A 23,010-nucleotide genomic window follows, 5' to 3' on the forward strand; every position below is an offset into this window, starting at 1 on the left:
GATTATTATGAAGTGTTGTTTGGTGAGTTTGATGTGAAGGTCGAGCAGCATGAAAAGAGAGTGAAAGATCTGTTGTACGAATTGTATAGAAGTTATGAAAATGAAGGAGTCACAGATTTAGGAAGTGCTGCCTCTGGTTCTCAAAGATTGCAGCTTGATGTTGCTTTTTTAAGTATGTGTGCATCTGCTTATGAAAGAAAGTTGGCTGAAAAGGAACAAAGAAGAAAAGCAAGAAAAGCTAGAATTGTTCAAAATGATGTGGATAAGTATCTAGCTGATAGGTGTGAAGGAGAAAATGATGAAAATTTTGAGATATTAGATTGGTAGAGAGTGAGTGGAGTTGCAAAGTATCCAACTTTGGCTAGAGTAGCAAAAGATCTTCTAGCAATTCCAGTTTCAACTATAGCTTCAGAATCTTCCTTAAGCACAAGTGGCCGCGTAATTGATTCATTTCGAAGTTCACTGAGTCCCAGAATGGTGGAGGCTTTGATTTGTACCCAAAATTGGCTCACTAGCACTCATGTTGCATTGAATGAAACTCCAACCATTGAGGATATGGAGCTGTGTGAACAAGTTGAGCGAGGTATGTTTTGTTTTTCTACTCTTATATCTATTTAATTAGTTCACAAAATTTGATTGTAATATAATGATGTTAATTAATTGTTTATATTTTGTTTGCATGTAGAATGGGAAATACTTTCTTCAGCTTGTTCAGCTGCACCTAGTGATGCTATGAGTGGTAGCATGTTGCCTCCAAAATCTGTCATGAGGGCTTGCCAAACTTGATGTTGTTGACTGGCTGGTATGTCCCTTACATCTATTGGGTTTTGTAATGCTATATTGTTATATGAACCATATTTTTGACTAATATATTGTTTTGTGAAATTGTGAATCATATTAATTGCATATAATGTTATAGGCAATTGTGAACCAGATTTTGCACAATCATTTTTAAGTGTATTGTATGTGAAATCATGTGTTAATTTCATGAAGGTTGTTTTTGCAGGATTGAGGTCATGGAGCTTGTTGCTTTTGTTGCTGATCTATATTACCTTGGTTGCCAGCAACTCCCCTGCAATGTTGTTATATGTTGTTGTTGTTGTTGTTGTTATATGTTCATACTGTTCTAGGTTTTCGTTGCTTTTATTTCTCTTTCCGGAAATTGTTATGTGGCATTGTGAGTTGCCGTTTTTCATTGCTTTCCTTTTCTTTTCAGAAACTGGTATGTAATATGAGACGTTTCTACTTTCTAACTTGTTCTTTTTATTTCGTTAAGAATCAAGTAGATAGACAAGCAAAGAAACTCCGATTTTCTTTACAAAATAACTGAAAGAAAAACCGATATAAACCAGAGAAAAACCAAACCAAACCAAACCGAACACAATTGGTTTTTGAAAAAAAAAGTGAAAAACCAAACCGAACCAAACCGAATAAATAGAACGGTTTGGTGTTCGGTATCACTTATAAACCGCACCATTCACACCGATTAACACCCCTAGTAAAAACGCAAAATGGTGCCCAAATTATGGTGAAAGGTATATTTTTAAAATCTACAACTTTTTTTTTTAAGATTTAAAATCTACAACTTTTGTTATGCAACATAGTATGAGAATTAAGGGTGGTAATGGTACACAATTTCATTCCAACCAATTCATATACCAACCGTATCAAATATATTGGTATACTACTAAATCGGTATATGGTACACGGTACAATATACTGTACCATATTTCAAAAAATGGTTAGTAGGTGGTACAAATTTTTCGTGTACCATGATATGTCATACAAACCAAAATAGATGTTTTATGAAAAAACCCTAATATATGCATCCATGATGAGTTTAACTCGGTCTTCTTCCATGTAAATTGAAGCAAACTACCACTAGGCTATCATTGCAATTACAACAACTCATGCAAAACAATATATATTCTTAAAAACTATATATATCCATAAATATTTCAGCCGTAGATTTAGTGAAAAATAAATCTCAATCGTAGATTTTTGTTAAATTTATAATTTTTGGACTTTGACATGTTTAATTTATGACTTTCTACTTGGCAATTTGGTTGAAGTTGTATAAAATTTTGTATTTGTGTTGTTATTGGCTATTACTTATTTGGATTAAGCCTTTAAATTTTTGGGCCATAAACATATTAGTAGAACCCCATTATTAACCGTATCAACCGTACTAATTAGTTGGTATACCAATGTTATTGGTTGGTTTAAATGGTATATTTTTCATACTAATTATATGTTGGTTGGTACATGATATTAAAAAAATGAGGTTGGTATACCTACCAATACACTCCCAATGAGAATTATTGCTTCGTTATAAAATATGGTGTCTCTGTTAGTGTTCCTGTGTTTTGGTTATTGACTTATTGTTTTGGTGTTTTAGTTATTAAAAATGTAAAAGGTAATGATTACTGAAATACATGTAATGAGTTTTTTTGTCTATCCGACTCTGCCCTTCTCTTTCACCCAGAAAGAGGCTCAGTGGGTGAGTTCATGTTCACCGAGCGCGCGGACATTATGGTAATTATGCATTTGCCCTTCGTTTGCAAAAGCCTCTATCTATTTCTTTTCCGTTTTCTATCATCCCTTTACTTCTATATTGAGTTCCGATCCCTTGTTCTTAGTGTGAAGCCGGTAGCAAAGGAAGTGGCAGCAGTGCTTTATATAACTGCTATAGGATACCAACTGTAAATACTGATTTTTTTAAGGTTCAAGATTCAAGAATGTCTTATATAGCAACGTAGAAATATTGATTAGAATTATATTTGATTTGGGAAACTGTAACAAAGTAGATTGAGGTACAGAACCATATAGCTGCTCATATTAAAATCTTGCGGAAATGACACAAATGAACCTTACTTATTTCTTGATCATACTTAAGACTATTGTGTGGGAGTCTTAAATCATGTAAATGTTAGATCAATTTTGGACATATCACATATTATATGATTATTATGTTTAATGTCATAATCTATTTCTACATGGAAACAAAGATAGTATCAAATCTAGTTCCTAATGATTTCGTGTATTATATCATTATGGTAAGGAATCCTAATTTAAGTCTAGAAGCAAGACTACAAATCAGTATTGAATCAGGAATCTAAATAAGATGACTTAACTTACAAGATGTCTTTAATGGAATGACTCTTAAGGGTTAAAGATTCTCTATATATAGATGGAAAACGTCACTGTTATCACTACGAGTTATTTGCGTAAGTTTCTGTCCATTGAGAAAGCAGAGAGTAGTGACTAACAGAAGACTTTGTCTAGCACCTTGTGAATTCGGATTAAGGCACAATGGATCATGGTGTCGTCGTTCATGAAGATGGTAAGTTAATCTCATTCACTAAGTTAACGATTAGTTGTTATGCATATGATCTTTTGTTTTGTACTCATATCATGTAATTTAATTTACAGTAAATGTATATAAGTTTGCTGCATCAGAGTTTCGGTAACTGGGTGAGAGCCGTTCTTTGTACATTTGGGGTTGGGCTGTTCTCTTCCACTAACCTCCTCCTTTCATGGTACCAATCTATCATAGTTCAGCAGAAATGAAGGATGCCAAACTTCTCAGTTATGGTTCTCAGATACTATTCTAGGTGCCTTATGTTTCATAGAGTAGACTGAGTGCATGTCTGGAATGTATGTATCTCTACAAACACAGGACTGATTTGCATGATTCTGATGTTAGAAGGGCCTTTTGTTTTTTGCATTCTAATTGTTCTCTTGCATATTGACTCACTGCTATCTATTCAATCTGCCGGAAAACAAACATAGTGGGCCGTTCGTTATTGGGGAGTCTCGGCAACAACAATTGTCTGGTGTATTGAGCGCATCACATGAGATGACATACAACACATTCTTGTCACAGGTTAGTATTTAGACATATCTTTTCTCTTATAATGAGTAGGTAATGATCACAGTGGATATTAAGGGGGTAGGTTCATTGGATTATTTCGAAGTTAAGGATCAAGTCTTATCAACCTCGATTGATCTTGATGTAACTTTCTTACTGGATGTTCCATATCATTATTTTTGTTAGTGGTGGTGTTTTTGGGCACCAATGACTTGAATCCGAAACATTTAGGGCGTAGAGAGTTGACAGTTATTAGTAACCTTGCGTCACTACTATTTATAAAGTTGAGAAGGGTAAAAAAATATGCTTTACAGAATTCAGAGTTTCATGTAATCATGTGGTGCTACAATGTTAGTTTTAAAGGATCAGGAAAAGAGTTATTTTTGAGAGGCTCAAATGGAGGTTTGGTGCGGCTTCGGAGTGCTATGCGTTAGTAGTGTGGCATTGATATCTAAGTCCATGAGTTGTGATGGGAGTGAGGTCAAGTTTGATGACAATGCTGTTGTACTGGTTGACAAGCAGGGGCAGCCAATTGGGACTAGAGTATTTGGATCTGTTCTACATGAGTTGAGGAAGAAAAAGCATGTTAAGATTCGGCATAAATGCTGATTTGCACCCTAAATTTGGCTGAAATTGTCAATTTACACCCCGAACTTGCATTTGAGTCAATTTACCTCCTAAACTTGGTAAAAATTGCCGATTTACACCCCGAACTTGTATTTGAGTTAATTTACCTCCTAAATTTGGTAAAAATTGCCGATTTGCACCCCATACGTTAAATTTAACTGTTTCTATCCAATTTTGCGTCACATGTCATGCACATGAGGGGTATTGTTGTAATTTTCTATTTATTCATATTGAATAATGAAATAAATTAATAAAATTACTTAAGAGGAACACTTGCTACAATGTTTGTTTTTGCGAAACATGTTATTGATTTATATATTTATTATTTTATGTGATATGGTATGTTAAAAGATATTAGAAGAAATATAAATAAATAAATACATTGAAAATTAAAAATAAATGTGTGTTTCGAGAGAATTACTATTCTACCATTGTGTGTGTCTTAACCTTATTAGGTTTCCTGTTAGAGATAGATTCACATCTCTGTAATAGATTAGGACTCTGAATCCTACGGGGTTGTGGTTATGTAATGCCTATATATTGGCCTCATTATCAATCAATAAACGGTTCCGTTATGTTCTATTACGTCGTTATTATTCTCGTTTTGTTCATCCTCCAACAATGTGTACATATAAAAATATATTTATACACAACACACTATATTTGAATGAGTGGGTATATTGAATATATAATTCAAAGTATGGTTAAGTATGTAGAAAAAAGATGTAAATAAATAATTTGATTAACGAATATTTTAAAGAATATTTTTATTTGTTTTTAAGAAAAATATAAATAGAAAATAACAACATTACCCCTCATGTGCATGACATGTGACGCAAAATTGGATAAAAACAGTTAAATTTAACAGATGAGGTGCAAATCGGCAATTTTTACCAAGTTTAGGAGGTAAATTGACTCAAATACAAGTTCGGGGTGTAAATCGGCAATTTTTACCAAGTTTAGGAGGTAAATTGACTCAAATGCAAGTTCGGGGTGCAAATTGACAATTTCAGCCAAGTTTAGGGTGTAAATCGGCATTTGTGCCTTAAGATTCTTAAGTTTGGAAGAGCACATTGCCTGAAATGCATAGCACAATACTCTCCTGCGGCTCGTATAATTGCATGATAATGCTGATATTTTATAGTAATTTTTTCGGTTTTGTTTTGCATTTCAGTTGGCATTAGCACTTGATAATGCTGATATTTTGTAGTAAATCACTTAGAGGCACTAGGTGTATACAATACATTTTGCAGTATAACACGCACCAGCAGCCAGTAAACTCCGAGATACTAAGGTTGACCTCAAAGCTGATTATGTTATTTTTCTACATTGTTTATCCTAATTAATCCTGTTTGTATGAAATGAATGGCAAAGAGTTCCCTCATTTTTCAAAATGATATAGTTACTCATTTTCGTGAATTTTTTTGTTTTCTTATGTAGTTGAAAATGATTAACATAGGAAGCTAGTCGATTTGGTTGGAACTAAAATTTAAAAATGGTTGCAATTTTGGCTTCAAAGTGTTCTCATGGTACGTTTACAATTAGATTTAGAAAAATAGTTATGGCAAATTTTGGAATTAATTGGTTCAAATAAATCAATCTTGTAAGACAATGATATATGTACTGATGAAGAAGGCATACAATCTCACATATTCATAATTAGATACTTACATTCCAATAGGACCGAAAGAACTGATTTACTTAGAGATACCCTTGATTCAAGAAAATACAACATATTTTTATATTTCTTAGCAATAAGATTGTCCGGTGTATTTATACAAAATAATGTCAAAGGTTCCACTAAATCAAATTGATGAGTAATTGCGAATAAAAGACCCAGAATTGTCAATCCGTGTGTGAATTAGACAACACAAATTTTCTTGTTTAATTGTTATAGCAAGAGATCAGATGGTAGTGCTCGTAAAGTTTGTTTGATTTCAATTAAGGTTAACATAGTAAAAAAGAGAGTTAACAATTGACTTAAGATTTGTGTTGAACAGACGGACACGTGTTGAAATTGCATTGGCCAGAGAGAGACTTGAACGAAGCTTCTAGGAGTCGTGGTTAGCCGTTGCATTCAGGTTTGAAAATAAATAAAGGAAACAAATTGCTCCAATTACAGAAACGAGACTCCTTTCAATTTTGAATTCCAATCTTTGCCTCTCTCTCTCTCTCTCTCCAAATTTGAATTCAAAATTGTTAAGGGGTTTTCTTCCGCCGTTCACCACCGCAGTGGTCCGCCTCACCACCACCACAAGGTAAAATCGTCAAAAGCTTTCCCCTTTCCTTCTCTTATGGTTTTGATTCAATTGAAGCCCACACGATTTTTGATTAATCTTCTTCGGTTCATGTCTATGATTTTGATTCTGCTTTTCATTTCAATTTCAGATTCATATATTGGCAGCGGCAGGTCTCGAGTGTTCAATTGGTCTGCAGTTGATGATTATTTTGTGTGATATGATCTTTATTGGGCGCTTCGGTTTGGTTTCAGTGAATTAAGGTGTGTTGAAAACCCTAGAGTTACGAGTGAAATTTTGATCATTGTTCTGTGCTATTGATACTGAAATTGTTGCCGTTTGATACTGTCGGTTGATTGTGAAATTTTGATCATTGTTCTATGCTATTGTATATCCTGATGGAATTGATCCCTAAAAGGTTTGCCTATAAGATTTAATAAACCTTAATGTGGAAACATGTTGCCAGTGAATTTTGATCACAGAAATTGTTGCCTTATCGGTTTACTTTAAAGAAACTGTTGATATGTGGGATGCGCAATGGTCCCGGTAAATGCCATGAATTGTGTCAAGGTTGTTGGCTGATTGTATTCTAATGAGGGTATCTAAATGTCCCCAAAGAAATTGTTGTTGTGTGTGGGATGCGCAATGGTCCCGATAAATACCTTGACACATGAAATCAATATGAGGGTATCTAAATGTGCCGAAAGAAATTGTTGCTGTGTGTGGGATGCGCAATGATCCCAGTAAATACCATGAATTGTTTCAAGGTTGTTGCCTGATCGAATCCTAATGAGGGTATCTAAATGTCCCGAAAGAAATTGTCCTCGTGTGTGGGATGCATAATGGTTCCGGTAAATACCATGAATTGTGTCAAGGTTGTTGCCTAATCGAGAATCCTAATGAGGGTATCCGAATTTCTGGAAAGAAATTGTTGTTGTGTGTGGAATGCGCAATGGTCCCAGTAAATAACATGAATTGTGTCAAGGTTCTTGCCCGATCGAATCCGAATAAGGGTATTCGAAAGTCTCAAAAAGACTGTAATCAGAATTGGTCCCTGAAAGTTGTCTATGTGATTTAAAGCATTTTGCAAACTTGCACAAGTGATTTTTATGCCCAACTTGATGCACTACTGTTGCCATTTGATCCCATCGGAATGAGGGCATTTGAAAGTTTTGAAAATGGTTCCTAAAGGTTGCCTGTGAGATATAAAACATTCTGGAAAGTGGAAAGATGTTGCCATATTAATTTTTTAGTCCTGTGGATTATATATTTTTATAAATTAAGGCTTATGGGTCGCTTAAATATTAGTACTTGGCTTGGTTGCTGGGCTTTGTTGGTTTTTGTTTGTAAATTGGTGCATATCAGTTGAATTCAGTTAGTAGCGCTATTTGTCGCATCTCTTTTGCTCGGTAATTCAGTGCTTTCATTGGAATGAGGGTATATGAATGTCTCAAAAAGACTAGTCGGAATCGGTTCTTGAAAGATTGCCTATGTGATTTTTTGCGCAATTTGAGCACTAATGTTGCAATATGATCCCATTGGGTTGACTGCATTTGAAAGTTTCAAAATTGGTTCCTATGAGATATATAGTATTCTAGAAAGTGGAAACATGTTGTCTACGATTTTTTAGCCCTGTGGATTGTATTGTTTCTGAATTAAGGCTTATGGGCAATTAGATGTTCAACTTTCTTGGTTTGGTTGCTGGGATGATTAAAAACTAAAACCGAGTTTGCTTTGTTGGTTTTTGTTTATAAATAGGTGCATCTCGGTTGAATTCAGTTAATAGTGCTACCTGTTGTATCTCGTTTACTTGATGACCCCGATAGATGTGCAGGTTCAGGTAGATGTGCTGAAACTCTTGCAGGCATGCGTTTCTTCTGCATAAATTCGACATATAGTTTTTACTGTTTGACATTGCAATTATGTATGTGCTGTCAGATTTTACCTTTATATTTTACAATATTGAGCTGGCTAAGATCTATTGCAGGCTTTGTTAAATTCAACTGGTCTATCACAAGAAACTAAACCACCAAGTACAAAAGAAGGTGAACCTGCAACGACAAGAGCTGAACAAGCTCCTGTGGGACATCCAGTTTCTGGTGATCAGATGTCCAACAGCCTTGCTTCTGAGAATGAGAAGCTGAAGGTAAATGTCCTTAATCTGTTGCTACTTTTTCTCAAAAATGCTTTCTGATATATATCTATATAAGTAAAATTCTATGGTTGCATTCCTGAGTATTCTCTGTTAGTTTTTTCTCCATATCTTTGAGTTGGCTTTGATCCTTGCAGGCTTTGGTAAATTCACTGGAATAGAAGATTGAGGAAACAAGCAGGCTTAGTGAAGAAAGATTGAAGCAGGCTACAGTGGCCGAGTCTAAGATAATTGAATTGAAGACTACCATGCAGAGGTCCTTAATTAAATCTTCGCTTCTGTCATATATAGACTAGGAGGCATTCTTGATATCAATTTTAATTACTATAATCAGACTAGCCTATAATATTTACTTTGGCGATCTTCAGACTCGACGACAAACTCTCTGACATTCAAACCGAGGACCGAGTTTTACGGCAGAATTCGTTGCGCATGTCACCTTCTCAAAAGACATCTCTGAACATTTAGCAGCTGCAACAGCTCAGGTAGAAATGGCATAGTTTGTTTCACACATTGGTCATTTCAAGAACATTCATTTGAGATTTAATTCCCCCCCCCCCTCCCTTATAATGTAGGTCGACGGTCTTCATGTAAGTTAATTATAGAAAGCAAGAGTGATTTACAATATTTAAATCCACTGTTATATCTTTAATCATAAAGTGAGGGTTTTACATTATATTGGAACCTCAAAAAAATTTGGGACTTAAATTAAGCTTTCATTCTTAATATTATCTTATCATATGACCAGTAATATAATTTTTATATGTATCTTAACAATCTTACGAAGAACTGTTATATATGTTTGTGTATTTTGTTTGAAAGTGATATCGATATGAGCATGGAAACTAATAAAAGGTTATTTGTTAGTATACTTGGTGGATATCTTGTCCACCCGTGTATGTAATATGCGTATTGCAAGGCCGTGTTGCAATTTAGATCAAAATTCCCAGCAATGCATTTTGGTACTTGAGTTTGATAGTGTAAGCTTTTTGCAGGACCAGAATAACAGAGCTCAAATGGCTTATTGGTTATCTAATACATCCATATTGTTGAACCTTCTCCAACGGATTTTTAGAACTTCAAAAAAGCCTCCTATTCTGACATCATTTTTTTGGAAGGATGGCCTCAGGAATAACAAATTTCATTCATCTCAAGTTTCAAAAATAGTCCTTTTGATAGTTCGTCTAATATGTATCTTTTTTACTGTGCATGATGTAATTTGATGTTCATGGTTCATAGGGATTTCGATCTTTTTATGCCAATCTTTCCGTTGGTGATTCTGATCTTGTGCGCCTGGTTTTCCTTTTAAGCACCAATTTACAGCATATGTAGAATAGATATATGGAATTATCCAAGACAATTTGAAGAAGGAATTATCTCTTCATCTTTCTTCTTGTGTCCAGGTACAACCTATTTTTAATTTTTGCTATTGGGTGTTTTACAAGACTTACTGGGTCACTTTCTTAGAACTCTGATTATTGCTTTCTGAATTTTTGAGATGACTTTAGCTAAACTTGCTTTAGATCTTCTTTGAACAATAGGCCATTTTCCTACATCATAGTGTAGAAACATTCCTTCCATGTTATTTCTTTGAACGATTGTATATATACTTTACATATTTTAAAGTTATTTGGATGATGGTTTTGTGAATTAACTCAGCCAATTGTAATCAAATGAGGCATTTCATAAGTACTGGTGACATGTTTTCTTATTTAGGCGCCCAAAACATCAAAAGACAGTATTAGTTCTTCAGCTAATTCTTGGAATGCTGTTGTTGCAAGTCTTGATGGCTTTCTCTCTACAATGAAAGAAAATTGTGTATGAAATTTTACTTTCTACAATTTTATATTATCCTTTTGTGATATGTAGTGATGTGATAGTCAATCCTGTTTCAGGTGCCTCGATACTTACTCAAAATTTCACATATATCAATGTACAGATTTTTTTTCAATAGGTGAGCTGCTGTACTGGCTTTATCAATAACATATTATAATGAATGACTGGGTTAACTAATGGCTGCCTTGTCGTTGAATTTATGCTACAGCCTCCTCCTTCAGAAAGAGTTCTGTACATTCAGCAACGGGAATTATGTGAAGAATGGGTTAGCTGAGTTGGAACTGTGGTGTAACCTAGCAAAGGAAGAGGTACTCTTCGTTTGCATTGTCATCACCAAAAACGGGCTAGTTTTCAGTAATCTACTTCCTAGCTGTCGCCGTTGAATATAGCACTTGTTGTTTCTTGTGATTTGTTTTGATCAATTTTATATGATGTTGCATCTCACAGCAGTATGCTGGCTCATCATGGGATGAACTCAAATGTCTTAGGCAGGCTGTAGGATTCCTGGTATGTTTGTTCAGTTGTGTTTTCATGGTTCTTATTGCTAGATTTTGTAGTTAAACTAGAAGGATTCCAGTCTCTAGACCTTGCCAATTTGAATTAGTCTTAGAAAAGAATCAATATTCTGAAGCCGTTTTGCACAAAACTATTGGAGACTCGGCATAGGTGTACGTTGTGATTCCATTTTTCTGAAAATTGGTAGTATTGAAGCTTAGAACTCTTCTATTATTCACTTTAATTTAATTAATAGCTAGTTATTTAATCTGAGTACTCGTTTCTTCTCTGCAGGTTCTGCATGAAAAGTCTAGAATCTCCTATGATGAACTCACAAATGACCTGTGCCCTGTTAAGCTTTTCTCTCTGTAATCGTAGCTGTTGAAATGTATTTTAGGACTGTTTGTGACTGAGATCATCTTGTTCTTGGTGATCCTTAGTCTTCTATCTTTGCACATGCCAAATATACTTGATTATTGATTGGTTATGGTGGCCTATATTTATGGTTCTGTCTCCAGGTCTTGAGTGTTCTGTCTCCAGGTCTTGCTTCATAGAATATGTACGTTGTTTTGGGATGAGGTTGACAATGAACCAAGTGTATCCCTTGATGTGAGTTGCTTGAGAAATGTGAATTTGTCTTCAAACTTCTTACTTCAATATTTTGACAGTGAATGTCCTATTATTCTGTAGGTCATTTCCAGCATGAGTTTTGTAATGATAGATGATTCCAGCAATGAAGATAGCAACAATTATTCATTGGATGATACTTAGGTTACAGTTCCTTATCTCTTTTTAAGGGAAATAAACTAATGTTTGAACTCCCTCTAATTATCGTTTATGGATGCAGCATTCCCTATTCAGTTGATGATTTATCTACTACCATGCACGACCAGACATTCCCAGATATAAAACCTCCTGCGGAGCTTTTGGAGAATTCAGCCTTCCAATTTTTACAAGAGTACTCTACAGTTCACTTTTTCTCACCGTGCCTGGTGCACATTTTGGCAATGAGTCAACTGAAACTCCTACTCTTTCAACTCCATTGGCATTTCTGTGCTGCACATCTGGTTCCAAATTCCCCCCTCTGCACGTGTCTTTCTCGTAACATTGATTCTCCTGGGTGTAATAAGATTCATGATATAAAGGTTTATCTTTCTGATGTATGCTTTTCCATCTTCAGATACCCGGTGGCATCATTGCTTTTCTAGATGAGGTTTGCTATGCAATCGGATACCAGTTGATTATTTGGATTATGATTACGTTTCCTTAGTTAATGTTTGTGACAAAGCTATTGGTACTTTTTGTAGCATGTTCCCCATATCTACACATGAGACGTTGTCAAAAAAGCTTTATCAAACTTTTAAGGACCATAAACTATGCTTACTTCACCATATGCCATTATGCTGTGAGGTAATTCAAGAACTCAAGGAGAAACCAGGAGTTTGCTAAATAAATATTTCATTGGTAACTTATGTTGTCAGGTTACGTATCAAACAGAGTTTCATATAGTAAGAACAAAGATTATGTTGTTGCTGAGTTTTAAGCGCTCCTGAGTGCATCAGACTGCCCTTTTGTTTCAGGCTTCTTCACTCTTTTACCCGAAGATTCTGCTAAGTCATCAAAATTCTCATCAATAGGTTCTCAATTCGAGGTCCCTTTCTGTTCTAAGTTTCTCAATATGTATATTTAAAGTGATTTTTTTTGGATTTATGATGTTTTACTTTTTATTTATGTGGTCTTTTTGTACAGCAACAACTACAATCTTTGCTTGAAACACTAGGTTCCATTGAGCCTCACTACATACGTTGTGTGAAGCCAAATAACTAACTTAAGTCAGCCATTTTTGAGAATAATGATCTTTTGAATCAGCTTAGCTGTGGGGTAAGCTTATTATCGCAGTCCATTCATTACTATTGACCATACCAGTTACTTTTGTTACATAAAATTAACAAAATTTGATATTAATTTTTATTATATTGCAGGGAATTATGGAGGCAATTAGGATTAGTTGTGCTGGATTTCCCGCTAGAAAGACATTTGCTGATTTTGCTACTCGTTTTGGCATCCTCGCACCGGAGGTTCTAAAAAGAAGGTAGTTCCATCTCTCTCTCTCTCTCTCTCTCTCTCTCTCTCTCTGTAATATCGGGATTGTGGTGCTAATATATTGCAGTTGTGCAACAATTATCAATGAATTACATGTGCATTGTCTATCTCTCAGTAGTCAGTATATATCATGTTCTGAAACAAATGATTACTGACCTCACTAAAATATATGCACTATTATTGTGGAAGAGATGTGGATCATAATGCGGAATCAACTATAGTAGGTTTGTAGAGTTGTTGTTTCCTAATAGTGTTTGGGTTCTATGGCTACCCAGAAGTACGTGTTATTGAAAAGCATATGCGGGTTGGGAGGAGTTATGGGATGAAATATGATTTTGTCTATCACCTTAAGATTCAGTATCTTTTTAGTCTCATGATCTATTTGGCAAAGTGATTAAGAGCAGCTGTTCTAATTATGTCACAAAAATAGATGCACTAATATTGTGGATCATTATGCGGGTCTCGAATGTTCAATTGGTCTGCGGTTTGATCATTATTCTATGTGATATGATCTCGATTGGGCTCTTCGATTTTTGTCGGAATATTAAGGTGCGTTGAAAACCCTAGAATTACGTGTGAACAGTTTGATCATTATTTTGTTGCCGTTTGATCCTATCGGTTGTGAAAGTTTCGAAAAGATTTGACGGAGATTGGTCTCTAAAAGTTTTGCATATAAGATTTAAAAAACCATAGTGTGAAGCAAGTTGCCAGTGATTTTTTGCCCATTTTGAATACTGAAATAGTTGTCTTATCGGTTTACTTTAAAGAAATTGTTGATATGTGTGATGCGCAATGGTCCCGGTAAATATCTTAAATTGTGTTAAGGTGCCTAATCGTATCCTCATGAGGGTATTTGAATGTCCCGAAAGAAATTGTTGTTGTGTGGGATGCGCAATGATCCCAGTAAGTACAATTAATTGTGTCAAGGTTGCCTGATCTCATCCTAATGGGAGGATCTGAAAGTCTCGAAATTAAAGGCATTGTTGCTATGTGGGATGCGCAATGGTCCCAGTAAATACAATTAATTGTGTCAAGGTGCCTGATCTCATCCTAATGAGGGGATCTGAAAGTCTCGAAATTAAAGAAATTGTTGTTGTGTGTGGGATGCACAATGGTCCCGGTATGTACAATTAATTGTGTCAGGTTGCCTGATCGAATCCTAATGAGGATATCTGAATGTCCCGAAAGAAATTGTTTCTGTGTGTGGGATGCGCAATGGTCCCAGTAAATACCGTGAATTGTGTTAATGTTGCCTGATCATCTGAATGAGGGTATCTGAATGTCCCGAAAGAAATTGTTGCTGTGTGTGGGATGCGCAATGGTCCCAATAAATACCATAAATTGTGTTAAGGTTGCCTGATCATCTGAATGAGGGTATCTGAATGTCCCGAAAGAAATTGTTGCTGTGTGTGGGATGCGCAATGGTCCCAATAAATACCATAAATTGTGTTAAGGTTGCCTGATCATCCGAATGAGGGTATTCAAAAGTCTCAAAAAGACTAATCAGAATCGGTCCCTGAAAAGTTGCCTATGTGATTTAAAGCATTTTGCAAGCATGCTCAATTGTTTTTTGTGCCCAACTTGATGCACTACCTTTGCCATTTGATCCCATTGGAATGAGGGCATTTGGAAGTTTCAAAAATGGTTCCTAAAGGTTGCCTATGAGATAGAAAGCATTCTGAAAGTGGAAAGATGTTGCCATATTAATTTTTTTAGTCTTGTTGGTTATATTGTTTCTGAATTAAGCCTTATGGGTCTCTTAGATGTTCAACTTTCTGGGCTTGGTTGCTGGGAATGATTAAAATTTAAAAACTGAGTTTGCGTTGGTTTTTGTTTGTAAATAGGTCAATTTCAGTTGAATTCAGTTAGTTGTGCTATTTTTTGCATGTCTTTTGCTCAGTAATTCAGTCTTTTCATTGGAATGAGAGACTAGTCGGAATTGGTTCCTGAAAGGTTGCACATGTGATTTTTTGCGCAATACGAGCACTAATGTTTCTATTTGATCCCGTTGGGATGATTGTATTTGAAAGTTTCAAAATTGGTTCCAATGAGATATAAAATATTCTAGAAAGTGGAAACATGTTGTCTACGATTTTTCAACCCTGTGGATTATATTGTTTCTTGGTTTAGTTGTTGGGATGGTTAAAAACGAAAACCGAGTTTGCTTTGTTGGCTTTTGTTTGTAAATAGATGCATATCGGTTGAATTCAGTTAATAGTGCTACCAGTTATATCTCGTTTGCTTGATGACTCAGTGTTTTCATGCTTAATGTTCCATAGTTAACATGTCATGTTGTTGATTAACTAATTATGTAAACTTGTCCGGATACTATTGTCATTGTTTTTTTAGCAGTTTTGATATCCTGCCCACATTCCAGTTTTTGCATATGTTCAGGCTTTGAATTTCTAATATGAATCAATGGTTCAATGGTTCCCTTCAATAGGTAGTTGGACTATTACGTAAGCAATTCAAACTTAAGTGTGAAGCTTTTTTGAAATTGCAACCAACCTGAGCAGCCTTGTTCACTTTCAAGCTCAAGTTAGCTGATGGAAATCATGGGATCGAATCAACTGGACATCTACGCACTACTGTTGCCATTTGATCCCATCGGAATGAAGGTATTTGAAAGTTTTGAAATTGGTATCTAAAAGGTTGATTATGCGATTCAATTATTTAAAGCATTTCAGAAACACGTTGCCATTGATTTCCTGCCCAACGTGAATACTCAATTTGTTGAAATTTGTCCCTAAAAGTTTGCTTATGCCAAAGAATTCTGGAACTAGTTGCCATATTGATTTTTTTACCCAATTTGAATAGTGGAATTGTTGCTTTGTCAGTTTATCTTAGAAAGATTGTTGCTACATGGATGCACCATGAATATGTATCTGAGACCTTTGTAAAGAGATGTCCTTTGTTTCTTTGATAGTTAGACTTGAGTTCCTTTTTGGGTCCTGAGCTGGTTTGAGTTGTAAACTCTTATGTTGATGGGAATGCAGTTAAAATAAAGATCACACCATATAATCTCACTTATGCATCTTATTTTAAGGCTTGTAGTGACAAATTGGTTATAGATTTTGTGAGGGAGATGCCCAATAATGCTAGTTGTTAGGAGTGAAATTTTCTTGTGCACCTCAATTCTCCTGCATCACAGACGATTCCAGGTTGTTAAGCTCTGAATAAAATCATGACTCGTAGCTTTAATATATCTTGGACTTCTCCTGATAACGTCATTCGATATGATTTAGATTTTGGGGCTAGAACTTATTGTTAGCAGATTCAGTGGACATCTTCTTCCCTATGCCATATTTTGTTATAGTCTCTTAATAGCATGAACTCTGATATTAAGGTTGATGTTCAACTTATGTTGGCAGACTTCAGTTGATCTTTTTTGTCTAGGCGATTGTTCAATGATTTTTGGGCATCGCATCTTTTAAATTCTCAAACAGGTCTTACTAGATGTTTCAACAAAGTTTGAAAAACCTTTCTCTGGTCTCCAAACTTTTTGTGTTCATATATAGCATATTTTTCATAATGCTAAGGTGAATTGTTGTAATGTATGAAAGTTTTGCATCAATGTATGAAAGGGAAATGTCTGACTAATATTTCCATACAAATTTAGACGTGTATTATAGCATTACTGCATGATTTGTAGTCTGTGAGTTTACTGTAAACCTCATATGTATGATGTATGCATTCTTGAACAAGGCTCTCATGGACATTTATATTTGGAACCATTTCATTATTAATGGTTAGAATATTGGGAAATTAGTGCTGCTAATACGTGGCCTATGAATTGGATAGGATTCGGCTACTTCTAAAATCTCAGGTATATGTTTTAGGAAAAGGAAGAGGCAACTTTATTCTGTTGTAGTACCGTATGCATCTACGCTGATGGAATTACTTAAGCTCAATGTCAGTACTATGAAGGCTAGCTTGAAATTGATTTCCTGACCAAAGATGACCCTATGAGATTCCTAGTGTTAGTTCTGGTATCCTACTATGTTTTCCAGTTTGTCATTACCGTAATGGGCCATTTCTTTCTTTTCTTCAAGGTCTTCCGGTGCAAGTTTATATATGTAACCGGAAGTTCAATGAATAAATCAAGTTTGCAAAATCATTTAAGTTATCTCAGCAGAAAAATGAACTAAGTTGGGAAAATCATATAGTAGATCCTCATGTTGGGTTGCTTGTTGGGAACTTTCATTAGGTGTTTTGATTTTTAGAAGGGACAAATGTATGTACTCATGCAAACTGACTATGGTTTCTGCATCATTCAGATTTTTATCACTTCTATGGTTAAATATAGATGTGGGAAAAAATGCTATGTATAGATGTGTTTTTGTGTGCATGCTCTATTATGTTTATGTGTATCTGTGTGCGGCAAACATTTGTCTGTATGTGTTGGGAAAACACTAGGTAGATCCTCGTGTTGGGTTGCTTGTTAGGAACTTTCATATGGTGTTTTGATTTTTAAGGGTCATTTGTACGTAATCATGTGTGATGTCTAACTTTCATGAGCTGACTAATTTTCCTGCATCATTCAAATTTTTATCACTTCTATGGTTATTTATAGATGTGGGAAGAAAGGCTATATATAGATGTATATTTGTGTCTGTGTGTGCATGCTTTATTATGTTCCTGTGTATCTGTGTGTGGCATACATGTGCCTTTATGTGTCTGTGTTGTTGTTTGTTTTCGTGCAATATAAATAATATGAATTGAACTAATAAAGAGATAGATGACTGATGATATAAAATTTGAACTAGAATATGGTTGGGATTGATTACTGCTAAATATATCGTACTAAGATGCTTGTGCAGGCATGAACTAGATAGAAAGCTTAGGTTCATCATGTGGCACTACATTGTGAGATGCAGCCTTACTTGGCCTGTGAATTGGATAAAGATTCCTAAACTTTGTTATTCCTTGCGGCTGTGTTTTCTTTAGTGGCGATGGCAAAAATATTTGTATATCATGACAATTAGCTGCTTTACTTTACAGTGCAGAAACAATCAGCAAGTCATATCTTGAGAAAAGATTTGGTGTTTAATATTGTAATTGATCCGGTGTTAGCCTTAGTAAAATTTTGATGAGTTGTCGGTTGGGTGTTGTTGATGTCTACTGAATCAGTCAGTCAAAAGCTTTTGGAGTTATGTACTTGTTTAGTCAAAACATTATTGACATGATCTCTATATTGGGATGAGTATATATTTACTAATTGAACGATCTCGGTTAATGTTTATATTTCACGCGTGTCCTTGGTTTGTCTTAATTTTTATGTAGGTAATGGTTTTGCTCTTCGTTTGCCAATTTATTCATTTTGAATCGGCAAAGAGTTTCTGAAATGAAAAACTTCGACTTTGTAGTTGAAAGTGTTGAAGCATAGTCATAAGCTTTCAAAAACTGAATGTCTTGTGGTGGAAGTATACAGGTGAAGTTTTGACACCTTCCAGAAATTCAGTGAAGTATGGGTACATTATACCATTAGGAGAATAATGAGTGAATTGCAATGACGTGGGGAAGATTGAACTAGAAACACAGTTATTGGTTGTTGTAAAGGGAACTGTGGCATACTAGCATGGTTTATTCAGTGACTAGCCTTTACACGTGAATATTTTTACGGAAATTAATTTTGATTATAACTTCCCACTACCCACTACTCAGGTTTATTTTCTATAATTATCTCAAATGTTTTTTCTTTTTAATAGCCCATATGTTTATTTGTGAGAAACTAAGGATAAATTAGTCGGTTCGTAATTTGGTGGTACTCTCCTACTCCTCGTAAAGATAGTTTAGATCTCATATATGTTGATGGTACTCTCCTACTCAGTTCGATATGTTTGGCATTGTGAACCAGGTCCGAACACATTGTACTTCCTCATAGATTATGACATTATGGAGTTATGGGAGCATAAACATTACTGATGTCGTTGCGACCATGGTATGAGGTAGCAGTTGTGAATCTGATATGCATATTCTTTTATCCAGAAACTGATGGTATGAGCTGAAACGTAACAAAACAACTGATATCAATCAATATTGTGAACCTGATGAAAACTATTTGATTCCTCACTGTCTCTTGCAATTGCTTCGTCAATACTACTCCTAGCTCTCTATTCAAAACCAAATCAAATACGCGCCATTTTTTTGAAGACCCAATCAAGCTCTTGAAAAATGCACCTGACACAAAGAAGTGAAGAACTTCTCAAATGGCAAAGCAATCCATGCCCACCTCATCATTTCCAACCAACCTCAGAACCCCTCAAATTGTTCCACACCAACTTGTACTCCACTGCCCACCACCTGTTTGATCAAATGCCTCACAGACTTGGAGTGCCCTTGCATTTGGATTTACAGATCCATATTGGTACGAGAGATTCGGATTGTAAAAAAGGTTAGACTGTTCGGTTTATTTGAAGCTATTTATGAATCATTGTCAATCATACTACTCCATCTTTGATACATTGAGTACATGGCATTGGTATATACATATAATCTCATTTCTGTATTGGCCCAGTAGCAAAAGTTTCTAAATTTTAGATTACACATAACCATTCGTGTTTGCTCTTGCTGATTGAGCTGGTTGTTGAAACTTGGTGCTACAGAGGGATCCATTCCTGTTTTAGTTTCAAATTATCTGGAAAATTAGGATTTTTAATATTGTATAATCATAACGTACATTGCTAAATAGTCATCTTTTGGTATATGGTTTGGAGTGTTCCCTTGGAATTTAGAATGCAGCAGTATTTGTTGAGGTGTTAGATGTTTGTTTGAGACCTCTTTGTAATGAACAAACCTTGATTAGCCCCACCTCGGTACCACATAAGATAAGATAATGTCATTGTTTGTGAGGATACTTGTGATCCGGCTACTTGCTGCAATTCTCCCCATTTTCTGTTGTGTCTCTCTTAGCCATATATAAATTCGTAGAGTTTGCTTAAGAGTTTTGGGGTTTAGTAATATTGTTGCTGTTAATCGAGTTATTTATGTGAAAAGCTACCTGGATGCTGTTTGTGGATGAGTTGCAGTTGAGTTATATGAAGTCTTCTGTAATTCTCATTGCCATCACCCCTTCTCTTTTACCGGTTTTAAGTGACATTTGGGGTGTGCCGTGTCTTTTCTATTCCTGCACATTCCCTTCAATCATTTGGACCCTTTTCTCTGTTAGAGTGAGATTTTAAGTATATTTCTTACCTTCAAGTATTAAGACTTGATTTGAAGTCCCCCTGCTGCGTTAGTGTTTTACAATGATTAGTTACTGTGATGAGCTGTGCTATTAATCTTCTTGGTTTTTGCTGATATGTTTCGATATTTGGTGTGTGTTTTAGGGAACATGTGATCCATATGTGATCTTGCAATTAGATGATCAAGTTGTCAAGAGCAAGATTAAATGGGGGTAGTTTTATATGATATGATGATGGAAGTTCACATATTCTTTGTTGATTGTGAACTTGTTTGGTTTCCAATGTTACTTTATACTGGAAAGGAGCATAGGATCTTGCCAATGTGAGACTTTTCAGTTGAATTCATGTTTTGCTGCATAACTATCATTGGTCAGAAGTTCTATGATTCTATAAATTTATGGACATGTTCCTCATTTCAACCATAAGTAATTTTGTTTACAAATAATTAATTTATGGCAGGACGAAAGAGCCAACATGGAATGTGGACTTCAATTTTAATATCAAGCAGCCTCCAACATAAAATTTGATAAAGTGATTTGGGGTTCACATCCAAAACGAATTGCTAATGGATGGAGTGAACCAAACCCTTATAAACTTACAGGCTATAGGTCCTAATTCCCAATGTGGGATGTATAATCTCAACATACCCCCGCACGTGTGGCGAATTTTCAAGCCATATACGTGGACAATATTTTGGGTGACGTGGAGTCCATGTGACCATTTGGGCTTCACATGTGGACGTGAGTAACCTGCTCTGAGACCATGATAAAGTGATCTGGGGTTCACATCCAAAACCAATTGGCAATGGATGGAGTGATCTAAACCCTTATAAACTCACAAGCTATGTCTCAATTCCCAATATGTGATGTATATTCTCAACAAAATCTTTGGGTTAACATGTATTGAATTTATAGTTGTTTATTTCCTTACAAAATTCTCTTGCGTCTATTCATGTATTTTCTGTGTAATTTTGAAAATTGAGGACCTAGTTCGTGCGTGAAAACTCTCCTCTTGAAAATTGCTTTCTTCACTGCACATTAGAAGCTTGAATCTATCGAATATTTTGTTACAATGGGAGTACTGTTTCTATTACTAGGGTTCAATGAATATCTTGAAGTTTTATAAATGATGTGTTATGCCATAATTGTTGGAGTAATTTTAAGTTACCAAACAGGCCAAATTTGCTAATATCTGGCTTCACATTCTAGGCTGATGCCTTTGAGTTTGTCCCTAATGAAGTGTTTCATTACCCATAAAAAAAAGGTTGCTGCTTGGGATGTAAACCCACATAAGCGCATGGGGAATGCAGGCGTTAGCCTAGACTGCCTTTGTGATGGTAAAAATTGGCTAAGTTACTTGTATCTCTATGTGTCTTGCAATAATAGATCATTTTCTTGTCAGACTGTTGAATTGGGTTGACTTATTATTAGTACATTTTTGTTACGAAGAAATCCTTCTTGTTGAGTTGTAATACTACTAAAAGTCTAAAATGAACCCACTATGTGGTTTTGTTGTTACTAGCTGTTGCTGCTAGTACGGAATTACACACCTTGTAGTAAAAGCTTGTAGGATCACCAGTAGAAACTATATTACTAGTGTTAGTAGAATTAATCTTGGAGTGATGTTCCATAATTTGTTTTCCAGCTAATAACATACATGTGCTTTTGTAGGGAATATGCACGAAGTACTGATGGAATTGGAAGGAATGAGAGGTGGTGGGAAATTACTTTTAAAGGTGAGTTCGTGATAAACTGAAATTTTGGTTAAGTTGGATAGTGCGTTAAAGAAAAAAGCTTGAAATAGTTACCTCTGGTAACCATAAACCTTTTCAGATTTCAAATCTCATAGAAAACTTAATGTAGTTGGTGATATCTCGAAATATGCCTCTCAAATATCTTAGATGTGTAATGGGGTTTTTCTGGGAAAAATTGATTGTTCCTCATCTTGAAATGCCTTCATTTTAAACTTATTTGCCTTATTTGTTGCTTGTTTTGACTCAGTAATTATAAGCTTCATTAACCTTCAAACTCTCAAAGATAAAATGAGAAACTGGAAAGCAAAAAAAGTCTCTATGGATTTAGTCTGTTAAATTCTCCTTATTTTATGTAGTTGTGACAATTTCTGGGTTCTTTGGCACTTTGCACTTCAGTGAAATGAAAAGTTAAACCCCCGCCTTTGTTTTCAATTGGCGCCCAAAATAAGATAGCGTTTTTTTTTCATGCAAATGAGAATACTGAACTATAGCACTTGGTACACAAACGCTATTATTAAGTGCTATCAATAAGCAGTATAGTTGTAGTGATTGGAGAAACTTCGCTAATGAGATCAATCAAAATGTTGTAGAGAAATTCGGATTCCCAATCCCAGAAAAATTAAAGGGGGATGGGTTTGATTTGTTAGACAGAGTTGGATTGCAGTCGTGAAAAATAGCATAAGCAACTTATGTTGAAATCGGGGCTTGCAACTCTAGAAGTGTTAGATGTTGACAATGATAAAACAGCAAGC

At 35.3% G+C, this 23,010-nt stretch overlaps 1 protein-coding gene across 27 annotated transcripts in view; it reads left to right on the top strand.

Moving 5' to 3' along the window:
- LOC126790171 (myosin-10-like) overlaps positions 1 to 22,279 on the top strand; it is a 37,946-nt gene extending 15,667 nt beyond the window's left edge. For 17 of the 27 annotated variants that reach the window (XR_007671678.1, XR_007671675.1, XR_007671686.1 and 14 more), the window contains 3 exons: positions 1 to 583; positions 686 to 802; positions 1,007 to 1,153. The exon at positions 1 to 583 is cut by the window's left edge and continues 1,503 nt beyond it. The gene's annotated coding sequence lies outside the window, so the exon portion shown is untranslated. Of the gene's footprint in view, positions 584 to 685; positions 803 to 1,006; positions 1,154 to 10,603; positions 10,658 to 11,012; positions 11,032 to 11,173; positions 11,231 to 11,512; positions 11,828 to 11,908; positions 11,990 to 12,065; positions 12,432 to 12,525; positions 12,629 to 12,798; positions 12,870 to 12,967; positions 13,100 to 13,200; positions 13,311 to 15,764; positions 16,189 to 22,175 lie in introns of those variants that run through there. The other 10 variants (XR_007671694.1, XR_007671697.1, XR_007671692.1 and 7 more) reach the window with 8 other exon arrangements.
- The last annotated feature ends 731 nt before the right edge of the window (positions 22,280 to 23,010 follow it).

The sequence above is a fragment of the Argentina anserina genome, chromosome 4, assembly GCF_933775445.1.
Source record: "Argentina anserina chromosome 4, drPotAnse1.1, whole genome shotgun sequence".
Lineage (NCBI taxonomy): Eukaryota > Viridiplantae > Streptophyta > Magnoliopsida > Rosales > Rosaceae > Argentina > Argentina anserina.